Below are 22,551 nucleotides of genomic sequence, written 5' to 3' on the forward strand. Positions count from 1 at the left end.
CCGAGTGATGGCGCGAGGACCGAGAGCAGGAGAAATTCCTAGAGCCATAGTGGTGAGATTCCTCCATTTTAAGGACAACGAGATGGTCCTTAGATGGGCAAAGAAAACTCGGACAGTAAGTGGGAGAATGCGGTGATCCGCGTATACCAAGACTGGAGTGCGGAGGTGGCGAGAAGGAGGGCGAGCTTTAATCGGGCCAAGGCGGTGCTTCACAAAAAGAAGATAAAATTCGGAATGCTGCAACCGGCAAGACTGTGGGTCACATATCAAGGGAGGCACCACTACTTTGAGACGGCGGATGAGGCGTGGACTTTTATCGTGGAAGAAAAATTGGAATGAGCGGGTTATTTAAAAAAAGAACGTTTGAAACAAAGTGGTGGGGCGAGTATGGGGGGCGAAGAGGGGGGTAAAAAAGGGGGGAAAGAGGAGTTTTATGTTATTAATCCTGCGATGTGGTAACTTTTCTCTCTTCCACAGGAGGTGGTGGGGGGAGGAAAGGAGGTGGAGGAGATGGGGCGTTGACCATTGGGGGCGGGGCCAAGGGGGAAGCGCGGGCTCGGTTCCCGCGCTATGATAATCATGGCGGGAATAGGGAAGCAGGAAGGAGGGGGCGTCGCACGGTGCGAGCCGAGGTCACGGGGGGAAGCCGAGGTCGGCCAGAGTTTGCTGACTTCTGGGAGCAACATGGGGGGTGTAACTACGCTAGTGGGGGATCTAGCGGGGGTGGGGGGGGTGGGAGGGGGGGGGAACTGTTGGGCTGCTGCTGCTGGGGAGAGGGGGGAGCTGGCATGGGGTGGGATGGGCGGGGGGGGCACCGCCTGGGGGGGGACACAGCTGCGTGGGAACCGGGTGAGGAGCTGGAAAAAGGGGATGGCTAATCGACAAGGGGGGGGGGGGTAAAAAGCCCCCCAACCCGGCTGATCACGTGGAACGTGAGAGGGCTGAACGGGCCGATAAAGAGGGCACGGGTACTCGCACACCTTAAGAAACTTAAGGCAGACGTGGTTATGTTACAGGAAACGCACTTGAAACTGATAGACCAGGTGAGACTACGCAAAGGTTGGGTGGGGCAGGTGTTCCATTCGGGGCTATATGTGAAAAACAGGGGGGTGGCTATATTAGTGGGGAAGCGGGTAATGTTTGAGGCAAAGACTATGGTGGCGGATAGCGGGGGCAGATACGTGATGGTGAGTGGCAAACTACAGGGGGAGACGGTGGTTTTGGTAAACGTATATGCCCCGAACTGGGATGATGCCAATTTTATGAGGCGTATGCTAGGACGCATCCCGGACCTAGAGGTGGGAAAGTTGGTAATGGGGGGAGATTTCAATACGGTGTTGGAACCAGGGCTGGACAGGTCGAGGTCCAGGACTGGAAGGAGGCCGGCAGCAGCCAAGGTGCTTAAAGATTTTATGGAGCAGATGGGAGGAGTAGACCCGTGGAGATTTAGCAGACCTAGGAGTAAGGAATTTTCGTTTTTCTCCTATGTCCACAAAGTCTATTCGTGAATAGACTTTTTTGTTTTGGGAAGGGCGTTGATCCCGAAGGTGAGGGGAACGGAGTATACGGCTATAGCCATTTCGGATCACGCTCCACATTGGGTGGACTTGGAGATAGGGGAGGAAACAGAAGGGCGCCCACCCTGGAGAATGGACATGGGACTAATGGCAGATGAGGGGGTGTGCCTAAGGGTGAGGGGGTGCATTGAAAAGTACTTGGAACTCAATGATAATGGGGAGGTCCAGGTGGGAGTGGTCTGGGAGGCGCTGAAGGTAGTGGTTAGAGGGGAGCTGATATCAATAAGGGCACATAAAGGAAAGCAGGAGAGTAGGGAAAGGGAGCGGTTGTTGAAAGAACTTTTGAGGGTGGACAGACAATATGCGGAGGCACCGGAGGAGGGACTGTACAGGGAAAGGCAAAGGCTACACGTAGAATTTGACCTGCTGACAACGGGTACTGCAGAGGCACAGTGGAGGAAGGCACAGGGTGTACAGTACGAATATGGGGAGAAGGCGAGCAGGTTGCTGGCCCACCAATTGAGGAAAAGGGGAGCAGCGAGGGAAATAGGGGGAGTGAGGGATGAGGAAGGAGAGATGGAGCGGGGAGCGGAGAGAGTGAATGGAGTGTTCAAGGCATTTTATAAAAAATTATACGAAGCTCAACCCCCGGATGGGAGGGAGAGAATGATGGGCTTTCTGGACCGGCTGGAATTTCCCAAGGTGGAGGAGCAGGAAAGGGTGGGACTGGGAGCACAGATTGAAATAGAGGAAGCAGTGAAAGGAATTAGGAGCATGCAGGCGGGAAAGGCTCCGGGACCGGATGGATTCCCAGTTGAATTTTACAGGAAATATGTGGACTTGCTCGCCCCGCTACTGATGAGGACCTTTAATGAGGCAAAGGAAAGGGGACAGCTGCCCCCGACTATGTCTGAGGCAACGATATCGCTTCTCCTAAAGAAGGAAAAGGACCCGCTGCAATGCGGGTCCTATCGACCTATTTCCCTCCTAAATGTAGACGCTAAGATTCTGGCCAAGGTAATGGCAATGAGGATAGAGGATTGTGTCCCGAGGGTGGTCCATGAGGACCAAACTGGGTTTGTGAAGGGGAGACAGCTGAATACGAATATACGGAGGCTGCTAGGGGTAATGATGATGCCCCCACCAGAGGGGGAAGCGGAGATAGTGGTGGCGATGGATGCCGAGAAAGCATTTGATAGAGTGGAGTGGGATTATCTGTGGGAGGTGCTGAGGAGATTTGGTTTTGGAGAGGAGTATGTTGGATGGGTGCAGCTGTTGTATAGGGCCCCAGTGGCGAGTGTGGTCACGAATGGACGGGGATCTGCATACTTTCGGCTCCACAGAGGGACAAGGCAGGGATGCCCTCTGTCCCCATTATTGTTTGCACTGGCGATTGAGCCCCTGGCAATAGCATTGAGGGGTTCCAAGAAGTGGAGGGGAGTACTTAGAGGAGGAGAAGAACACCGGGTATCTCTGTATGCGGATGATTTGTTGTTATATGTAGTGGACCCGGCGGAGGGGATGCCAGAGATAATGCGGACACTTCGGGAGTTTGGAGAATTCTCAGGATATAAACTGAACATGGGGAAAAGTGAGTTGTTTGTGGTGCATCCAGGGGAGCAGAGCAGAGAAATAGAGGACTTTCCGCTGAGGAAGGTAACAAGGGACTTTCGTTACTTGGGGATCCAGATAGCCAAGAATTGGGGTACATTGCATAGGTTAAATTTAACGCGATTGGTGGAACAAATGGAGGAGGACTTCAAGAGATGGGACATGGTATCCCTGTCACTGGCAGGGAGGGTGCAAGCGGTTAAAATGGTAGTCCTCCCGAGATTTCTCTTTGTGTTCCAGTGCCTCCCGGTGGTGATCACGAAGGCTTTTTTCAAAAGGATCGAAAAGAGTATCATGAGTTTTGTGTGGGCCGGGAAGACCCCGAGAGTGAGGAAGGGATTCTTACAGCGTAGTAGGGATAGGGGGGGGGCTGGCACTACCGAGCCTAAGTGAGTACTACTGGGCCGCCAATATCTCAATGGTGAGTCAGTGGATGGGAGAAGAGGAGGGAGCGGCGTGGAAGAGATTGGAGAGGGCGTCCTGTAGGGGGACTAGCCTACAAGCTATGGTGACGGCCCCATTGCCGTTCTCACCGAAGAAATACACCACAAGCCCGGTGGTGGTGGCGACTTTGAAAATGTGGGGACAGTGAAGACGGCATAGGGGAAAGACGGGAGCCTTGGTGGGGTCCCCAATAAGAAATAACCATAGGTTTGCCCCGGGGAGAATGGATGGGGGAATTTGGAATACGGCAAAGAGCAGGGGTAACGCAACTGAAAGATCTGTTTGTGGATGGGAAGTTCGCAAGTCTGGGAGCGCTGACCGAGAAACATGGGTTGCCCCAAGGGAATGCATTCCGGTATATGCAACTGAGGGCTTTTGCGAGGCAACAGGTGAGGGAATTCCCGCACCTCCCGACGAATGAGGTGCAGGACAGAGTGATCTCAAAGACATGGGTGGGGGACGGTAAGGTGTCAGATATATATAGGGAAATGAGGGACGAGGGGGAGATTATGGTAGATGAGCTGAAAGGGAAATGGGAAGAGGAGCTGGGGGAGGAGATTGAGGAGGGGCTGTGGGCGGATGCCCTAAGTAGGGTAAACTCATCGTCCTCGTGTGCCAGGCTAAGCCTGATTCAATTTAAGGTGTTACACAGGGCGCATATGACTGGAGCACGGCTCAGTAAATTTTTGGGGGTAGAGGATAGGTGTGCGAGATGCTCGAGAAGCCCAGCGAATCACACCACATGTTCTGGTCATGTCCGGCACTACAGGGGTTCTGGGTGGGGGTGACAAAGGTGCTTTCGAAAGTAGTGGGGGTCCAGGTCGAACCAAGCTGGGGGTTGGCTATATTTGGGGTTGCACAAGAGCCGGGAGTACAGGAGGCGAGAGAGGCCGATGTTTTGGCCTTTGCGTCCCTAGTAGCCCGGCGCAGGATACTGTTGATGTGGAAGGAAGCCAAGCCCCCGGGTGTGGAGACCTGGATAAATGACATGGCAGGGTTTATAAAGCTGGAACGGATTAAGTTCGTCCTAAGGGGATCGGCTCAAGGGTTCACCAGGCGGTGGCAACCGTTCGTCGAATACCTCACAGAAAGATAGAGGGAATGGAAAAGAAGAAGGTAGCAGCAGCAGCCCAGGGGGAGGGAGGAACCAGAAGGACTCTCAGGGTTGTTAATATATATGTATAATATGTAGAGGTCGTTGCTATAAATAATTGTATATTGGACTGTTAAATCATATTTTTGGAGAGTGTTTATCTGAGACAAGGCAGTTGTCATTTAGTTTTAGTTTTCGTTTTGGTTATATATTATTTATTCTTTGTTTATAAAACAGGTCATTGTTATTTATACGGTTATATTATTGTGTACAGGATACACAATGTACTGTGATGGTTGACCCAAAATTTTCAATAAAATATTTTTTTAAAAAGATGGCGGTCCCCACCGATAGCACGGGGCTGATAACACGTCCGAAGGGGGCAGTACCGGAAGGCACGCAGCCATGCTGCGGGGTCTGCGGGCCTGTGAGTCTGTGAGCCGGGCCTGTGATTTAGGATATTTGGATCTGGCCAGGTAGACTTTGGCAAAGTGTCATTTCTTGCCGCAGTCGCTACAGGTCGTGTTCCGAGCCGGGCAGCGCTGCCCGAGATGCTGGTTCCGGTCGTAGAAATAGCAGGGCAGCACTCCGGGTTGCGCGAGCAGCCACGTGGCACAGGCCTGGGACACCCTCTGGTCGGGTGTCCATGAGGGAATCGTGTGGTCGGAGGGGAAAGCATTGAGGCTCTGGAAGTGGATAGTTGTATCATCTCTTCTAGGTCGAGGGCGCCCTTTTCGAGCAGGCGCTGTCTGACATAGTTGGACCCGACTCCAGCCACATAGGTGTCCCGGATGGAGAGTTCCATATGCTGCGAGACCGTGACGTCCTTGTGATTGCTGTTTCGAGCGAGTACCCTCAGGTCACATAGGTATTCCTCCAGGGATTCCCCGGGGCATTGACGACGAGTGGTGAGGAGATGCCGCGTGAACACTTCGTTCACTGGCCTCACAATGTCTTTTCAGGATCGCGACCGCGTCTGCGTACGTGGTCGCTTCCTCGATAATACGGAGATTCGGTGGCTCACCCGGGCATCGAGGAGACTCAGTTTCTGTGCCTCTGTGATGGCGGGCAAGGAGGAGGTGACAAGGTAGGCCTCAAAACAGCAGAGCCAGTGCTAAAAAATTCCTTTGGCTTCAGCTGCCTGTGGGTCGAGTTCCAGTCGATCAGGTTTGAGGGCGGCTTCCATAGCGATATCTTAGCTGATTAAATAGATGCGACCATCAATTCACACCTAACGAAGAGTTGAAGTGAACAGTGGTTTTAATCAGCTAGATCTGTGCCTGCCTGCGACTGCGCTGTACTGAGTGCTGCCTACAGGCTGCAGATCTATGTAGCTCTCACTAGAGGGTGGAGCCCACAAGGCCATCAACATAATACAATACAATGTCATAGATGTCATAGAATTTACAGTGCAGAAGGAGGCCATTTGGCCCATAGAGTCTGCACCGGCTCTTGGAAAGAGCAACCTACCCAAGGTCCACACCTCCACCCTATCCCCATAACCCAGCAACCCTACCCAACACTAAGGGCAATTTTGGACACTAAGGGCAATTTAGCATGGCCAATCCACCTAACCTGCACATTTTTGGACTGTGGGAGGAAACCGGAGCACCCGGAGGAAACCCACGCACACACGGGGAGGATGTGCAGACTCCGCACAGTGACCCAAGCCAGAATCGCACCTGGGACCCTGGAGCTGTGAAGCCATTGTGCTATCCACAATGCTACCGTGCTGCCCACGGTATGCAATACAATGGTGAATGGTAGCAGTAATACATTTACCACACAGAGGTTTACCCCAGCAGCGCTGAATTTTACGTTCAGAGTGTGGGAGAGGGTGGAGTTAGAGTATTTTAGAGACCTGTTCTTGGGGGCAGGTATGCTGAGTTGAGAGAGTGGGAGGAGTTCCAGTTGCCAAGAGATAATAGGTTTCGGTACTTGCAAGTCAGGGATTTTGTGAGGAAGGTGTTGGCCATGTTACTGAGGTTTCCACCCTTGTCGTTGCTAGAACAAATTCTGTTTGAGGACGAGACAGGGGAGGGGAAGATCTCGGACGTGTACAGGGACCTCATGGAAAGGGAGAGGTCCTCGGTGGAATATATCAAGCAGAAGTGGGAGGAGGAGCTGGGGGAGGTATTTGAGGCGGGGTGCTGGAGTGAGGCCCTGCGAAGGGTAAATTCCACCTCCTCGTGTGCGAGGCTAAGCCTCATTCAGTTCAGAGTGGAGCACAGAGCGCACATGATAGTGACGTGCATGTGGCAGTTACTCGAGGGGTAGAGGATAGATGTGGGCAGTGCTTAAAGGAACCGGCTAATCATACTCATATGTTCTGGGCCTTCCCGAAGTTGGAGGAGTTTTGGAAGTCCTTTGTGGGGAGTTGTTCGGAGATACTGGGGTAAGTGTGGCACTGAGCCCATGGGTAATGATATTTAGGGTGTCGGAGGACGCAGGAGAGCAGGTGGGGAGAGATGCCTTTGCCTCCCTGATAGCCCGGAGGCGGATCTTGTTAGGGCGGGGTGATTCGGATCCATGTAAGGCAGCGGTTGTGTCAGTGACTTGGCGGAATTCCTACATCTGTAAAAGTTGAATTTTGCCATTGGCGGTCAGATGAGGGGTTCTTTTCAAGGTGGGGGTTGTTCATTGCCTTCTTTAAGGTGTAGTAAACATTAGCTGGACAGTGTTGCTGGTTTGGATTGTTTTAATTCTGTGTTTTTTTTTGTTATGATAATAATTGGAAAATGGATCGGGTTAGAACATGGAGCGGTTTTGTATTAGACTATGTTGTGTGGGAGCCTCGTTAGCGCAGTAGGTAGCACGTCAGTCTCAATACAAAAGCCGTGAGTTCGATCCTCACACAGAGCAGAACACATTTTCATACTTAGTGTAAATATGAATAAATATGATTTTTTAAAATAAATATATTTTAGGAACGGTACGGTGGCGCAGTGGTTAGCACTGCTGCCTTACGGCACCGAGGACCTGGGTTCAGTCCTGGCCCCGAGTCACTGTCCGTGTGGAGTTTACACATTCTCCCTGTGTCTGCGTGGGTTTCACCCCCACAACCGAAAGACGTGCAGGGTAAGTGAATTGGCCACACTAGAATTGCCCCTTAATTGGAAAAAAAGAGATGGCTACTCTAAATTTAGATTAAAAAAGGACTATGGTGTGCGGATTATTTCTTGTGTTCTGTAAATAATTTGAAAATGCTTTGAATAAAAATGTATTTTTTTAAATGAGTGGTCACGGAATTCAGTAGTGCATTTTCAAATTCCACCTCCTACCATCTGTACTACAAGCTTCAAACAACGCTCAAATCATCACACCCACTTTACAGTAATCCGCACTTAATGTTGTAGTTATGGCCCTGAAAAGTGGAACTTGATATGAAACAATAAGCAAATCAGATTTTCCATGATGATTCTGTGATCCTTCTCGTCAGAAAATGCATTGGACAGGATTCTCCGTCGGCAGGATCCTTTGTTTCGCCGGCAGCGCACTTGCGCCCAGGGATATGCCGATGGCGTGGGAGTGGCCACAATGGGAAACCCCATTGACTGGTTGTTGGGACGGAGGATTCCGCTTCTGGCGGGGGCACGCCGCACCAAATTCCCGGGCAAGCTGGGAATCGAACCTGGGACCCTGGAGCTGTGAGACAGCAGTGCTAACCACTGTGCTGCCTTAGTGCATAAGGAGGCCACCACGGGTGCGGCGGGACGGAGAATCCTGCCCATTATATCCTGCAAGATGAAATACTATTCATTCCTAAACTCATTTGTAAATGGAATAACCTTGAAAATAAAATAAATTTTAAAATATGAAACTTTCCTACTTACCTCTTGGTCTCGCATTCCCCAACCCTCCAGCTCTCCTGCTTCCCGACTCTCCCGTTCACCAATTCACCCATTCGCCAACCATCCATTCACACCCCTCTCGTTTGCTGCTTCCCTCTCCACAACCCTCACTGTGAGCAACGGCTCAGGAGGGAGGTGGAGAGACAGAGGAAGCAAATGAGGGAGCAAGAGGAGCTGAGAGTGGGAGGGTCAGGGAGGAAAACAGCAAGCGGGAGGGTGACAAGCAGAGAGAGCTAGTGAATGGTGATTTTGAAATTGGTAGAGGTGGCAAGGGGACAATCAGGGAGCTGGAGATGCCGCTCCAAAATGGCAGCGATTGGGTCACACGATGCTACGTCGGCCCCGGCACAAAACAATACTAAATTAGATATCCCAATTTTCAGTGTACATATCAGCCCCAATATATCATAGAATAGAATCATAGAATCTCTAAATAAATAATCTTTATTACTGTCACAAGTAGGCTTACATTACCACTGCAATGAGGTTACTGTAAAAATCCCCTAGTCGCCACATTCCGGCGCCTGTTCGGGTACACGGAGGGAAAGTTCAGAATGTCCAAATTACCCAACAGCATGTCTTTCGGAACTTGTGGGAGGAAACCGGAACACCCGGAGGAAACCCACAAGACACGGGGAGAATGTGAGAGTGACCTAAGTCGGGAATCGAACCTGGAGCTGTGAGGCAGCAGTGCTAACCACTGTGCTGCTCCAGTGCAGGAGGCGGCCATTTGGCTCATCGAGTGTGCACCGACCATTGGAAAGGATCTATAACATCTGTGATATTAAAGTAGAATAATTTAAAACAGTGCAAACTTAAAAGAGGAACTTACTGTACTCATCCACCAACAACCTTTAACAACCAGTCCACATACCGAACATTATTATCTTTCTCATCCTCACACCTCCAGCCCTGCTGCAAGTCTCACACCCACACCTCACAAGGGGATTTCAGCAGATTCAGTGAGTGAACAAAAAATTGGCAGATGGAGTATAATGTGGGAAACTTTGAGGTTATCTAATTTAGTATGAGGAATAGAAAAGCAGAATATTAATTAAGTGGTACTGTAGAACAAGGAACTGCAGAATGCTATCATACAGACAGAACTGGGAGTCCCCATATGTATCACAAGGGTTATAACTATCGAGCTCCCAACATTGGATTGGGTGGGGACTACCCCAAATATGCCCTGGGGAAGTTCTTTCGGAATTTCACAGCTAAGCATTTGCACAGCAATTGCCCAGATGTGCAAACTTCCTCTGGGCAATTGCCCTGCACAATTAACTAACTAAAAATGTGATTTTAATTGCAAACTCCAGGTGATTTGGGCTGTTTACACAAATAATTACCCAAGAAAAGTTAGATGTATTAAAACCTCTTCCAACTTCTGGACAAACCCAAACCAACCTGACCCCTGCCCTCCTAACAGGACTCTCCCCCCCCCCCCCTCCCCCCCCCCCCCCCCCCCCCCCACCCAAGGAATTCCCCCTACCTGCACGTGACACCTCACCCTCCCCTTCCCCGCTTGACTCTCCCCAACGAATCAACACCCACAGCCAGCAAGCCCGGCCTCAATCCCCTCCCCACCCGAGCCCTACCTCCCAACTTGACTGGACACCCATCCTGCTGACTGAACCCAATCCCCAGGCACAAGGTAAACTCCCACCCGGCAGTCCAGACGACGAACCACCACCCCTCCCCTCCAACATTGCAGGCCCAACCCACCCCCTAACTCAACTGGACCATACCCCCAACCCAACATCATAGGACCACAAGACATAGTAGCAGAATTAGGCCACTCGGACCATCGCGTTTTCTCCGCCATTCAATCATGGCTGATATTTTCACATCCCCATTCGCCTGCCTTTTCCCCATAACCCCTGATCCCCTTATTAATCAAGAACCTATCTATCTCGGTCTTAAAAACACAGTGATTTGGCCTCTACTACCTTCTGCGGCAAAGAGTTCCACAGATTCACCACCCTCTGGCTGAAGAAATTCCTCCTCATCTCGGTTTTAAAGGATCGTCCCTTTAGTCTGAGATGGTGTCCTCTGGTTCTAGTTTTTCCTACAAGTGGAAACATCCTCCCCACATCCACTCTATCCAGGCCTCGCAGTATTCTGTAAGTTTCAATAAGATCCCCCCTCATCCTTCTAAACTCCAATGAGTACAGACCCAGAGTCCTCAACCGTTCCTCATACGACAAGTTCTTCATTCCAGGGATCATTCTTGTGAACCTCTTCTGGACCGTTTCCAAGGCCAGCACATCCTTCCTTAGATACGGGGCCCAAAACTGCTCACAATACTCCAAGTGGGGTCTGACTAGAGCTTTTTACAGCCTCAGAAATACATCCCTGGTCTTGTATTCTAGCCCTCTTGACATGAATGCTAACGTTGCATTTGACTCCTTAACTGCTGACTGAACCTGCACATTAACCTTAAGAGAATCATGAACCAGGACTCCCAAGTCCCTTTGTGCTTCTGATTTCCTAAGCATTTCCCCATTTCGAAAATAGTCTATGCCTAAATTCCTCCTTCCAAAGTGCATAACCTCACACTTTTCCACATTGGAATTTCATTTGCCACTTCATTGCCCACTCTCGTAGCTTATCCAAATCCTTCTGCAGTCCCTTTGCTTCCTCAATACTACCTGTCCCTTTACAGATCTTTGTATCATCTGCAAACTTCGCAACAGTGCCTTCAGTTCCTTCTTCCAGATCTTCTTCCAAGGAACACATCCGCCAACTTAACAGACTGATCAAGACCTTGGACCCAGATCTTCAGAGCACCCTACGTGCTCTCATCCCACGTACTCCCCGCATTGGAGATCTCTACTGCCTCCCGAAAATACATAAGGCCAACACACCAGGCCGCCCTATCGTTTCAGGCAATGGGACCCTGTGTGAGAACCTCTCTGGCTACATCGAGGGCATCTTGAAACCCATCGTACAAGGTACACCCAGCTTCTGTCGCGACACGACGGACTTCCTACAGAAACTCAGCACCCATGGACCAGTTGAACCAGGAACATTCCTCGTCACAATGGACGTCTCGGCACTCTACACCAGCATCCCCCATGACGACGGCATTGCTGCAACAGCCTCAGTACTCAACACCGACAACTGCCAATCTCCAGACGCAATTCTGCAACTCATCCGCTTCATTCTGGATCACAACGTCTTCACCTTCGACAACAAGTTCTTCATCCAGAAGCACGGAACAGCCATGGGGACCAAATTCGCACCCCAATACGCCAACATCTTCATGCACAAGTTTGAACAGGACCTACTCACCGCACAGGACCTTCAACCGACGTTATACACCAGATACATCGATGACATTTTTTTCCTTTGGACCCACGGCGAAGAATCACTGAAACGACTACACGATGACATTAATAAGTTCCATCCAACCATCAGACTCACCATGGACTACTCTCCAAAATCAGTTGCATTCTTGGACACACTCGTCTCCATCAAGGACGGTCACCTCAGCACTTCGCTTTACCGCAAACCCACGGATAACCTCATGATGCTCCACTTCTCCAGCACATTAAAGAAGCCATCCTCTATGGACAAGCGCTCCGTATACACAGGATCTGCTCAGACGAGGAGGAGCGTAACAGACATCTACAGACGTTGAAAGATGCCCTCGTACGAACAGGATATGGCACTCGACTCATCGATCGACAGTTCCAACGCGCCACAGCGAAAACCGGACCGACCTCCTCAGAAGACAAACATGGGACACAACCGACAGAATACCCTTTGTCGTCCAGTACTTCCCCGGAGCGGAGAAACTACGTCATCTTCTTCACAGCCTTCAACACGTCATTGATGACGATGAACAACTTGCCAAGGTCATCCCCACACCCCCACTACTTGCCTTCAAACAACCGCGCAACCTCAAATGAACCATTGTTTGCAGCAAACTACCCAGTCTTCAGAACAGTGACCACGACACCACACAACCCTGTTATGGCAATCTCTGCAAGACGTGCCAGATCATCGACATGGATACCACTATTACACGTGAGAACACCACCCACCAGGTGCGCGGTACATACTCGTGCGACTCGGCCAACGTTGTCTACCTCATACGCTGCAGGAAAGGATGTCCCGAAGCGTGGTACATTGGCGAGACCATGCAGACGCTGCGACAACGAATGAACGGACATCGCGCAACAATCACCAGGCAGGAATGTTCCCTTCCAGTCGGGGAACACTTCAGCAGTCAAGGGCATTCAGCCTCTGATCTCCGGGTAAGCGTTCTCCAAGGCGGCCTTCAGGACCCGCGACAACGCAGAATCGCCGAGCAGAAACTTATAGCCAAGTTCCGCACACATGAGTGCGGCCTCAACCGGGACCTGGGATTCATGTCACATTACATTCATCCCCCACCATCTGGCCTGCGACATCCTACCAACTGTCCGGGCTTGATACAATTCACACCTCTTTAACCTGGGGTTACCCCATCTCTGGATCTGTAAAGATTTAATCACCTGCTAATGCTCGCATTCCTAGCATTGTTTGGCATCTTTGAATTTGTCTATATATGTGTTTCTGGATCAGACTTCTTCATTCACCTGAGGAAGGAGCAGCGCTCCGAAAGCTAGTGACATCGAAAAAAACCTGTTGGACTTTAACCTGGTGTTGTAAGACTTCGTACTGTGCTCACCCCAGTCCAACGCCGGCATCTCCACATCACTTCTTCCAGATCATTAATGTATATTGTGAAAATTTGTGATCCCAGCACAGACCGCTGAGGCACACCACTAGTCACCGGCTTCCATCCTGGAAAAAGACCCCTTTATCCCCACTCTCTGCCTTCTGCCAGTCAGCCAATCCTCTATCCATGCCAGGATCTTACCCTTAACACCATAGGCTTTTAACTTATTTAACAGTCTCCTATGCGGCACCTTGTCAAAAGCCTTCAGGAAATCTAAATAAATCACATCCACTGGTTCTCCTTTGTCTAACTTCCTAATGACTCTACAGGGTCTTATCTAACACCTCATGACTCTACAGGGCACCCCTTGACCTGACAGGCCCTCATCGCCGGCCACCCCTGCCCCAAGATCTGACCCATCTTCTTGGGTCCTATCACCCTCCATGATGTCCGACTCCTCACCCATCCTCCCAGATCTCAGAATCCCCCCAACCTCCAAATCTTATCTACTTATCTTTGGCGTTTACCTTCTCCTGGCCTATCAATTCAACTGCCCTTTATGCTTACCTGGTTTATGGCAACAAGTGCTGTAAAAAAGGGAGGATATCCTCCTTCAATCAGAGTCTTCTGGAATGCGACGTTGGAGACAGCGAAATTGCCTGGATGCCCAGCCTGAGTGAGAAGCTTTAGCAAGACTGACACAGAAGAAATTTGACGTAGGTAAGTGAGCATGGAGTGGCAACCCTGTGCTAATTCCCACTCCAAGAGGCTAGCATGCAAATAATTGCAAAGCCAAATGGAATATTGGCCTTTATTGCAATAGGAATGGACTATAACATAGGGAGGTCTTCTTATAGGGTGTTGCTGAGACTACACCTAGAGTATTATGAACGGTTTTGGTCTCCTTACTTATTCCTGTATTAGAGGCAGTTCAGAAAAGGTTCACTCGGTTGATGTCTGAGACAATGGGGTTGTGTTATGAGGAAAGGTCAAGCGGGTTGGGCCTATATTCACTGGACTTTAGAAGAATAAGAAATGGTCTGATTGAAACATCTAAGATTCTGGGTTACGGGCTTGTTGAGAGGAATTGAAGATCAATCCCCAGGGCACAGATCCATGCAAGCCCGAAGAAAGATCTTTTCTTTCTCATTTTCTTTGAACATTTCTTTTTATCAGATATAAAAATATTGAAAATGGATTTTTTTTTTTAAAAGCTGTTTTGCCACCAGTCAAACTTTAACCAGTTGGTTATGAGTCTTTTTACTTTCCAGTTGATGCAAGAAGGCAGTCCATCATAAAGATGAATGCGTTGGTGATTAATGGCTGGAACGTGGGGCAGGTCATGTGGCGAAATCACCAGGAATATATTTAACCACAGTTGACAACTCTAGTTTCCCATTGTGAGAGATTCCAGAACTAGAGGACATGGTTTCGGAATAAGGGTTCTTCCATTTCTTAAAACCATAGAATTCCTACAGTGCAGGAGGAGGCCATTCGGCCCACGGAGTCTGCACCGACCCTCTGAAAGAGCACTCCACCAAGGCCGACTTCCCCATCCTATCCCCGTCACCCCATAATCCCACCCAAACTGCACATCTGTGGACAATAAGAGCCAATTTAGCATGGCCAATTCACCTAACTTGCATATCTTTGGACTGTGGAAGAAAACGGGAGCACTCGGAGGAAACCCACTCGGACATGGGGAGAAAGTGCAAACTCCACACAGACAGTCACCCAAGGCCGGAATTGAACCCGGGTCCCTGCCGCTGTAAAGTAGCAGTACTAGCCACCGTGTATGCCACCATGCCGCCCACAAATGCTGTCCTCACTTGAAATGGAGATGAGCAGGAATTTATATTCTCTGAGAGTTGTTAATCTTTGGGATTCTCTTCCCCAGATAGCAGTGGAGGGTGGGTCATTGAATATTTTTAAGGCTGAGTTAGATAGATTTTGGATCTCGAAGGAAGTCAAGAGTTATTTGGGGTGCAGCCAGGAAAGTGGATTTGAGGCCACAATCAGATCAGCTTTGATCTTATTGAATGACATACGAGACTCAAGAGGCTGAATGGCCTACTCCTGCTCCTATTTCTCATGTTCTAATGTTCACAGCTTGCGCACAGTGCCAGTTCTTCAACTGTAACAGCCACATCACCCAAACAGAATGCACGACACTCACTGATACAGTTCCTTTTCAATTGCTGGACAAGTGGTGGATGACTGGATGCAACAGGGGCTAAGTGGATAAAAATAGATGTCACTGCATGTCCTGATCCCCGCGGAAGAGGCAGCACTGGCCATTATTAGGTTATTAATGCTGTTCCCAAGCAGCAAGGCTTAAAATGTCAAAGATGATAGTGCCCTCATACCTAATCCTTCTTCCACCAACGTAATTCCCCATCATCATATACATCCTTCTGATTTTTAAGCCTCAAATTGCATAAGTATACGCCTCGTACTTTCTGCCCATCGTTGCCCTTGTACCCAAGAGATCCAAACTGACGAAGGAGTGGTGGAACACCAATGAGACAGTGATGAAGTTTCAGCACCATCTCTTGATTTCACATTCACAGTCACCATCTCAGATGTTGACACTCCAAATCTCTTAGAGGGTGTATTAGAGGCGGGATCTGAACATGATGAGGCCCTGGACATTGCTACCACCAGGTCAGTGGGCAAGGATAGCACAGGTTCCAGTTCATCTGAGGGTGAGGCTGAATGTCTCAAAGCATTTACAACTAATAAAGTATTTTGAAGTATAAAGGTCATAGTCCCAGAAGACCATAGGCTGCTTTGGCCTTTGAGGGGGAGAGCTGACTGGTGGTGATTTAACCAGAGGGTCACCACACCTCAGGCAAGGGGCAAGGTTGAGAAGGCGGAGTCTTAATGAATAACCTCAGCCGGTACAGGAATTGAACATGCGCTGCTGGCCTTGGCTCTGCTTCAGGAACCCATCTGTCCAGCCAATTGAGCTAAACTGGCCCCAAGTTTTAAGTGTGGACACTGTTGCAATGTAGGAACTGCAGCAGCCAATTTGCACACCTCAGTTAAGCAGCAATGACCAAATAATCTATTTTTAATGATGTTGATACTCATCCCTCAATCACAGCTAATGCATATGCACGTCAAAATGCTTGGTGCACAAGGAAGACAGCCAGAAATCCTACGGTCAATGTCAAGAGACATGGCGGAATCCACTACCAACATGGTACAGGGTTTTCCTGAGCACTAAGAGCCCATTATCTCCTGCATAAAAGTGCTGGCTAGTTCCACTTTTGCACCAAATCATGATGCATTATTTGATGGATGATGGAATAGGTTGCATTGTATTGCAACAAAAGGAGCAAATGCCTGACATTTGAATGCTGCAATGGAAGCTCAGACTGCTATTGTCCAAGTCTATTTGTTGCCATGAAAGTCAGTGTCATTCCTGGTAAAGACATGTTATATTCCTAACTTTTAAGATGCACTCTTTACTCAGTGTGGACTCATTGAAATAGACCTTTTCTATTTCCAATGAATAACGTGCTGCTGCAAAGATAGCTGCTGAAGCTCAGCTGACCTGGCCTGTGTATTCAAAATGGATTCATTGTCGAACAGAGCCACAAAGGCACGCCCTAAGGTGTTAACTACAAATATGCTAGGTCTGTCAAAGAACATTCCTGAAATGAATGGGTCTTTTATGAAACAAAGAATTGTCTTAACTCTATCAGGATGAATGTCTTGCGACAATAAAACAGGACATGGCTAATTAACCCATAATCCCCCATGTTTGTCCCTTTTCATATTTAAATGCTGCCTGCAGAAAAACGGGCATCAGAAAGGGCAATAACATCTATCCATTAAGAACCAGAGACTGCAACATCGTAACATCTCCCAAGTCTATTCTTTTTCAAATTAACCAATGCAGAAAACCGACCTCCTGGTACCAAAACTACAAGTGTAATGGATGTAGAAATTTCAGATGAACTGTATTATCGATATCTGGTGCAATAAGGGTTAAAAGCCTGGTTTAGTGTGTGCGTGACTGCTGCAATCATGGCCGCGATGTACTGACCTTGTTGCGGCCTAATCAGGATGCGACGAGGCTGCTAAATCTTGAGGCCTCTCACAAGATTTAACGGCCATCTTACGCTTCGTGAGATCTAACAGCAGGACGTTCCTCGCCAAGGCCCAAAAATGAAGCAGAGTTCCATTTAATAGAGGGGTCATTGTTGGCACTGCCAGCGCTGGGACACACCTGGCTAAACACACGCGACACTCTGTTCTATTTCCATTAAATTGCGCCCCATGTTTCAAAAGAAATCCTAGTTTGACAGGCAAGTATAATTTGGGAAGGTGCAATTAAGCCATCGTAAAAAGCTTAGACTATTAGAATGTTGTGTTGATGAAGGGGATTCCCTGTGGAGTTCATTAGGTTTCAAATTGGTAAGATGATGTCATCACTGGGTGGAGCTAAGGCATCAGGCATTTTGCAGAATGCTCGTCAGTGGAGTTCTAGATGAAGCTGTGACTAGAAGTGAAGCAATGTGCTTTCACTGCAGTTCAGTTAAAAGAGATTAATAGTCTTGAAGGAAGTGCAGACTTATCTGAGAACAAGAGGAGAAACTAGCTGAAACAGCTTCTGAAGAAATACAGCCAGAGTTTCTGCATGGTTTTGACAGGACTCAGCTTTTGTCTTCAAAACAGTGTCTAAAGATATTTCTTTCTCAAAGAACATTTCTGTAAATCAAGTATTCCTGAGTGCCGATGGTTTTATAGTGTATTGAGAGCAGAGATTCTTGTTGTTTGATTGGGAATAAAGTTAGCAATTAAGGGTAGAGTATTTACTGTATTAAGTAGCATTGTTTAAGGGGCAATTGCAATCTATTTTAAATGTTTAAAATATTTTTAATACTATGTTAGCAATAAAGTCTGTTTTAATATACCATGGGGCGGAATTCTCCCTTTTGGGGGCTAAGTCCCCACGCCTGCCGGAAAATTTGGGAGAATCACTCCGGACATTTTTCTCGAAAGTCCGGGGTGATTCCCCATTTTCCAGGTGGCTAGCAGGGCCCCAGCGTGTGTCCCGCAGCTCTGGCTGCCAGCGGAACACTGCTGTTCAGGCCATGCGTCCGCGCATGCACGGGCATCGCCGACATGGCTGACCCACACACGTAGATCCCCCCACAGATCGCGATGGCCCGCCGATCGGTGGCAAGAGAATCCTGAAAACGATTCCAGCAAAAGATTTTGTCGTTGAATTCACCCAAACTACACTACAGGAGTGAAGATGCTTTTTCATAGGCTTGGAAACGCATGTTTTCCAGAACAAGACAATCATATGAATGATGAACTGTTCCTTTAGTTTCTAACTAAAGTCCATTTATCTCTTCAACTGTACTTTCCTAGTGTGTGCTTTGTAAGTAGCTGCTTGGCATTAGATTTCAGGATAAGTACTTAATTAAACTATCATCTTCCTTTATTGAAACCTATAAAAGCTTTGATGATGATGATACAAACTCTCCACACAATCAGGGGTTAAAAACACATACATATCTCCCCTCCCCCCTCCCTGATTGTTAGTTGGGAAGGGAACAGGTATTTCAACAATTCTCTCACAGCCTGTTCGCAACACTCACACTGCAGCCATCATGGCCGTGCATTCAGTGTGCAAAGGGGCTAGCAGAGTGTCACAGCAGTCCAATAAATTACTAGGATTGCTGAGACATCGCCCTAAAGCACTAACATGGACAGTGGCTCCATGGATCACAGACTCTTTGTGGGGGTGTCCTCCTCCCACCCTGGCCACTGCGCCAGTGCCCTTGATTTTCCAAGACAATCAGCTAACTCAGACTGCTGCTGATGCTGAGAGATGGGGCAGTCTGCAACCAAGCCTTCTAGGCAGAGACCTCCACAGATTTCCCTGCAAACCCTCGCCAGTGTGAGGCGGCACTGTGGTTAGCACTGCTGCTTCAGAGCAGGTACCCGGGTTCCATTCCGACCTTGGGTGACTGTCTGTGTGGAATTTGTACGGTGTTTGCGTGGGTTTCCTCCCACAGTCCAAAGATAAGCAGGTTAGGTGGAAGGGGTGGCGGAGTGGGCCGAGATAAGGTGCTCTTTCAGAGGTTGGTGAAGACTCGATGGGTTGAATGGCATCCTTCTGCACGGTAGGGATTCTATGATTCTCTAAATGAAAGTTAGCAGTCTACTACCAATCATATTGGAGCCACTGGGTTACCATTGTGTAGCAGCACTAAGGTAGGCAAACATACATGGAACCACAGTTATAAGGGAATGGTCATTAGTCAATTTTGTGTGCAGAGACCTGATATATTAATTTATAAATTCTGTTTGGATTATTTATATTGTGGTGGCTTTTATTTTGGCAAAGGGCAGCACGGTGGCGCAGTGGTAGCACTGCAGCCTCATGGCGCTGAGGTCCCAGGTTCGATCCCGGCTCTGGGTCACTGTCCGTGTGGAGTTTGCACATTCTTCCAGTGTTTGCGTGGGTTTTGCCCCCACAACCCAAAGATGTACAGGGTAGGTGGATTGGCCATGCTAAATTGTCCCTTAATTGGAAAAATGAATTGGGTACTCTATATTTAAAAATAAATAAATTTGGCATTGTACCGAAGAGACGTTTAAGAAAGCAGATGCTCAGTGGTCTGTGAAAAGATAGAAAGTAGTGGGTGGGACAGTTGCCAATTGGGGAAATCGGGGTTGCAGTCATTGTTAACACAGTGAATGTTTTCATGGATAGGCTGGGCAGAAAGGGGCTGTCCAGGTTGCCCCCTCCCCTTCACTTCCTCCTCCTGCTCATCAGTTGTCCTCCAAACTGGTGCCAACAGCTGGCTTTTTGTGATGATGGGATTGTGCAACAGTCCATAAGGAGTCTTGACACTTCCTCTGGCAAGTCGTGCAGAGCTCCTCCAGGTAGTTAAGTGTTGTTTCTGCATGCCAATAGTCTTCTCAGTCACATGTTGTGTGGTCAGATGTTTTTTTATATTTGTGTATGGGTTGCCGCAGGACGACTAGATACCCCTCTCAGTGAACACTTTCTACTTTGCGATGGTGGCCCAAATGCCGCAGAACAAAGGCATCGTGACTAGTGTCAGGATACAGGGCATTGAGCTGCACGATTCACTGCCTATGGTCACCCCAATAAACAACACTAATAATCTTAATTACTCACCCAAACTCTTAAATTACATTTTAACAAATTGACTTAATCACTTAATCCCTCTACCAATAAAAGCTAACACACCGTACGCCTTCTTAACAACCCTCTCAACCTGGGTGGCAACGTTCAGGGATCTATGTACATGGATACCGAGATCTCTCTGCTCATCCACACTGCCAAGAATCTTATCATTAGCCCAGTACTCTGTCTTCCTGTTATTCCTTCCACCTTTGATGTTCTTGTTGCTATTAAAACAATTGCTCTCTCTCATCCTAGTTGATCCCTCAATGGACCTCTCATTTGCACTTGCTTATGTTTAGGAAATGCAGACTAGAGCATCTATGGTGAGTAAATGGTTTATTCATCAACCACCAGGTCTAGTTGGGCCCCATAAAACACTATTGAACCCTTCTCTCCTTTGCTAAAATTTCTAAATATTTCTCCATTTAAAAAAAAAGGGTACTATTTAGCAGAAAAACTCGGTGTCATTTCGGGCGCGATTGGAGGGTGTCTCTCGACGGCTGTGTTGGCGAGATCGCGGCCCGTATTTAATGGCATTTAATGCTAGAAATAAGCCTCCATGGGCTTCTCGCCGTTACTGGCTGTCTTGTCGTCTGATTCGCCAGACTCACGCCTCAGTGTCTTGCCGATAACAAGGGGCAGCTGCTTTTAAACGCTGCCTCACCACTCACTCCCAGTCAAATCACAGGCATGGCAGTGCACAGCCATGCTCTTCACTTGGGGGGTGCTGACCGGGCCAGAATCCTCAATACCATCAATGCAAGACTGGACATCTGGCTCCACTGAGGGGGTCAGAGGACCAGCAGCAGGATTACCAATACCACCTGGGAGGCAGTGACAGCGGCTGTCAGTGTGAGCAGCGTAACAATGAGGACTGCCTGTCCAAGGTAGGAAGAAGACCAACGACCTCCACTGAGCTGCAAGGGTTACTTACCACCTCTCTCCGGGCATCAGTTCCGCCTGCCACCCCTCAAATTCCCAACCACACCTCCAAAATGTCACTGGTTGACACCTCGCATCCTCCCCGCGTGCGATCTTCACGCTTGCTCCTCTGAACCCACTGGTACCCACCAGCACAACCCTTTCATTTCCAGGTACGGTACACACACATGCCACCTGCTAAAACTTGCTCATAAATCAATAAAGCTCATAATGCCCTCTTTTCCTCACAGGAGAAGATAGCCCATAATAAGTAGGAAAGGGCCAAGACATGGGGCAGAGTATCAGAGATCCGAGCCCTCACCCCATGAGCAATGGGGCCTGGAAATTGCAGAGTTGTCCGAGGATAGAGCAGTCACTGACAGCAAGATTAGCCAGCACCACCAAGGTGAGGATCCACTGCCCCTTCACCCAGATGACCTGTCCCAAGTGAGTTCATGTCATGCAAAATGATCCTTCCCTCTCAGGGACCACATGTCCATTGTCTCGTAGGATCTCCATCTGATGAGGCCGGGCCATCCCGAGTCATACCACCCCCGACCGCGCACCCCCCACCCCCAGCCACCCAAGAGACCACCTGGGAGGAGAACTCCAAGGACCACCATTGAGGCTTCACAATCATCACCCCCACCTTCTACCAGCGCAGAGACACACACCTTGGTGGGCAATATCAGTGGACAGGCATCCGGGGCACAATCTGGTGAATACCACACAGTTGCTGATGCACATCAGGTGGAAGCAGGAACATCCAAGGAAGACAGCAGTTGGAGGTCTGATGGATCCCAGGACTCAGCTGGGTCCCAGTCCAGAGGTATGGCATCTGACAAGGTTCCCTCAGAACTGATGCACATGAAAAGATCATAACCGTGACATTCAGGAGAGGGTGTCGGCTTTGGGTGCAGGTGATGGTGTCAACACTGTGTGGCGCCAAGGCCAACACTGGGAGGGTGGCGACTGCAGTGGAAAACCTGGAGCACGACGTCCGCATCTTAAATGGTGGTGCCCAAGGCATGGTTCAGCCTGTGATGACCATGGTTGAGGGCCTCGACATCATATCCCATTTGATGAGGGGCATGTCCCAGACACAGGTGGACATTGCTGAGGCACTCCAGCGTAAGGCCCAGTCACTGAGGACCATCGCCGACAATGGACTGCCAGGACTGGCAGCGCCAGATGACTCAGAGCTCCCGCCACCTTCCCCTCCATGCCATGGAGTACTCCAAGGCCCTAAAGGCACAGTCAGTGAG

This window comes from Scyliorhinus torazame, chromosome 6 (assembly GCF_047496885.1).
Source record: "Scyliorhinus torazame isolate Kashiwa2021f chromosome 6, sScyTor2.1, whole genome shotgun sequence".
Classification (NCBI taxonomy): Eukaryota; Metazoa; Chordata; class Chondrichthyes; order Carcharhiniformes; family Scyliorhinidae; genus Scyliorhinus; species Scyliorhinus torazame.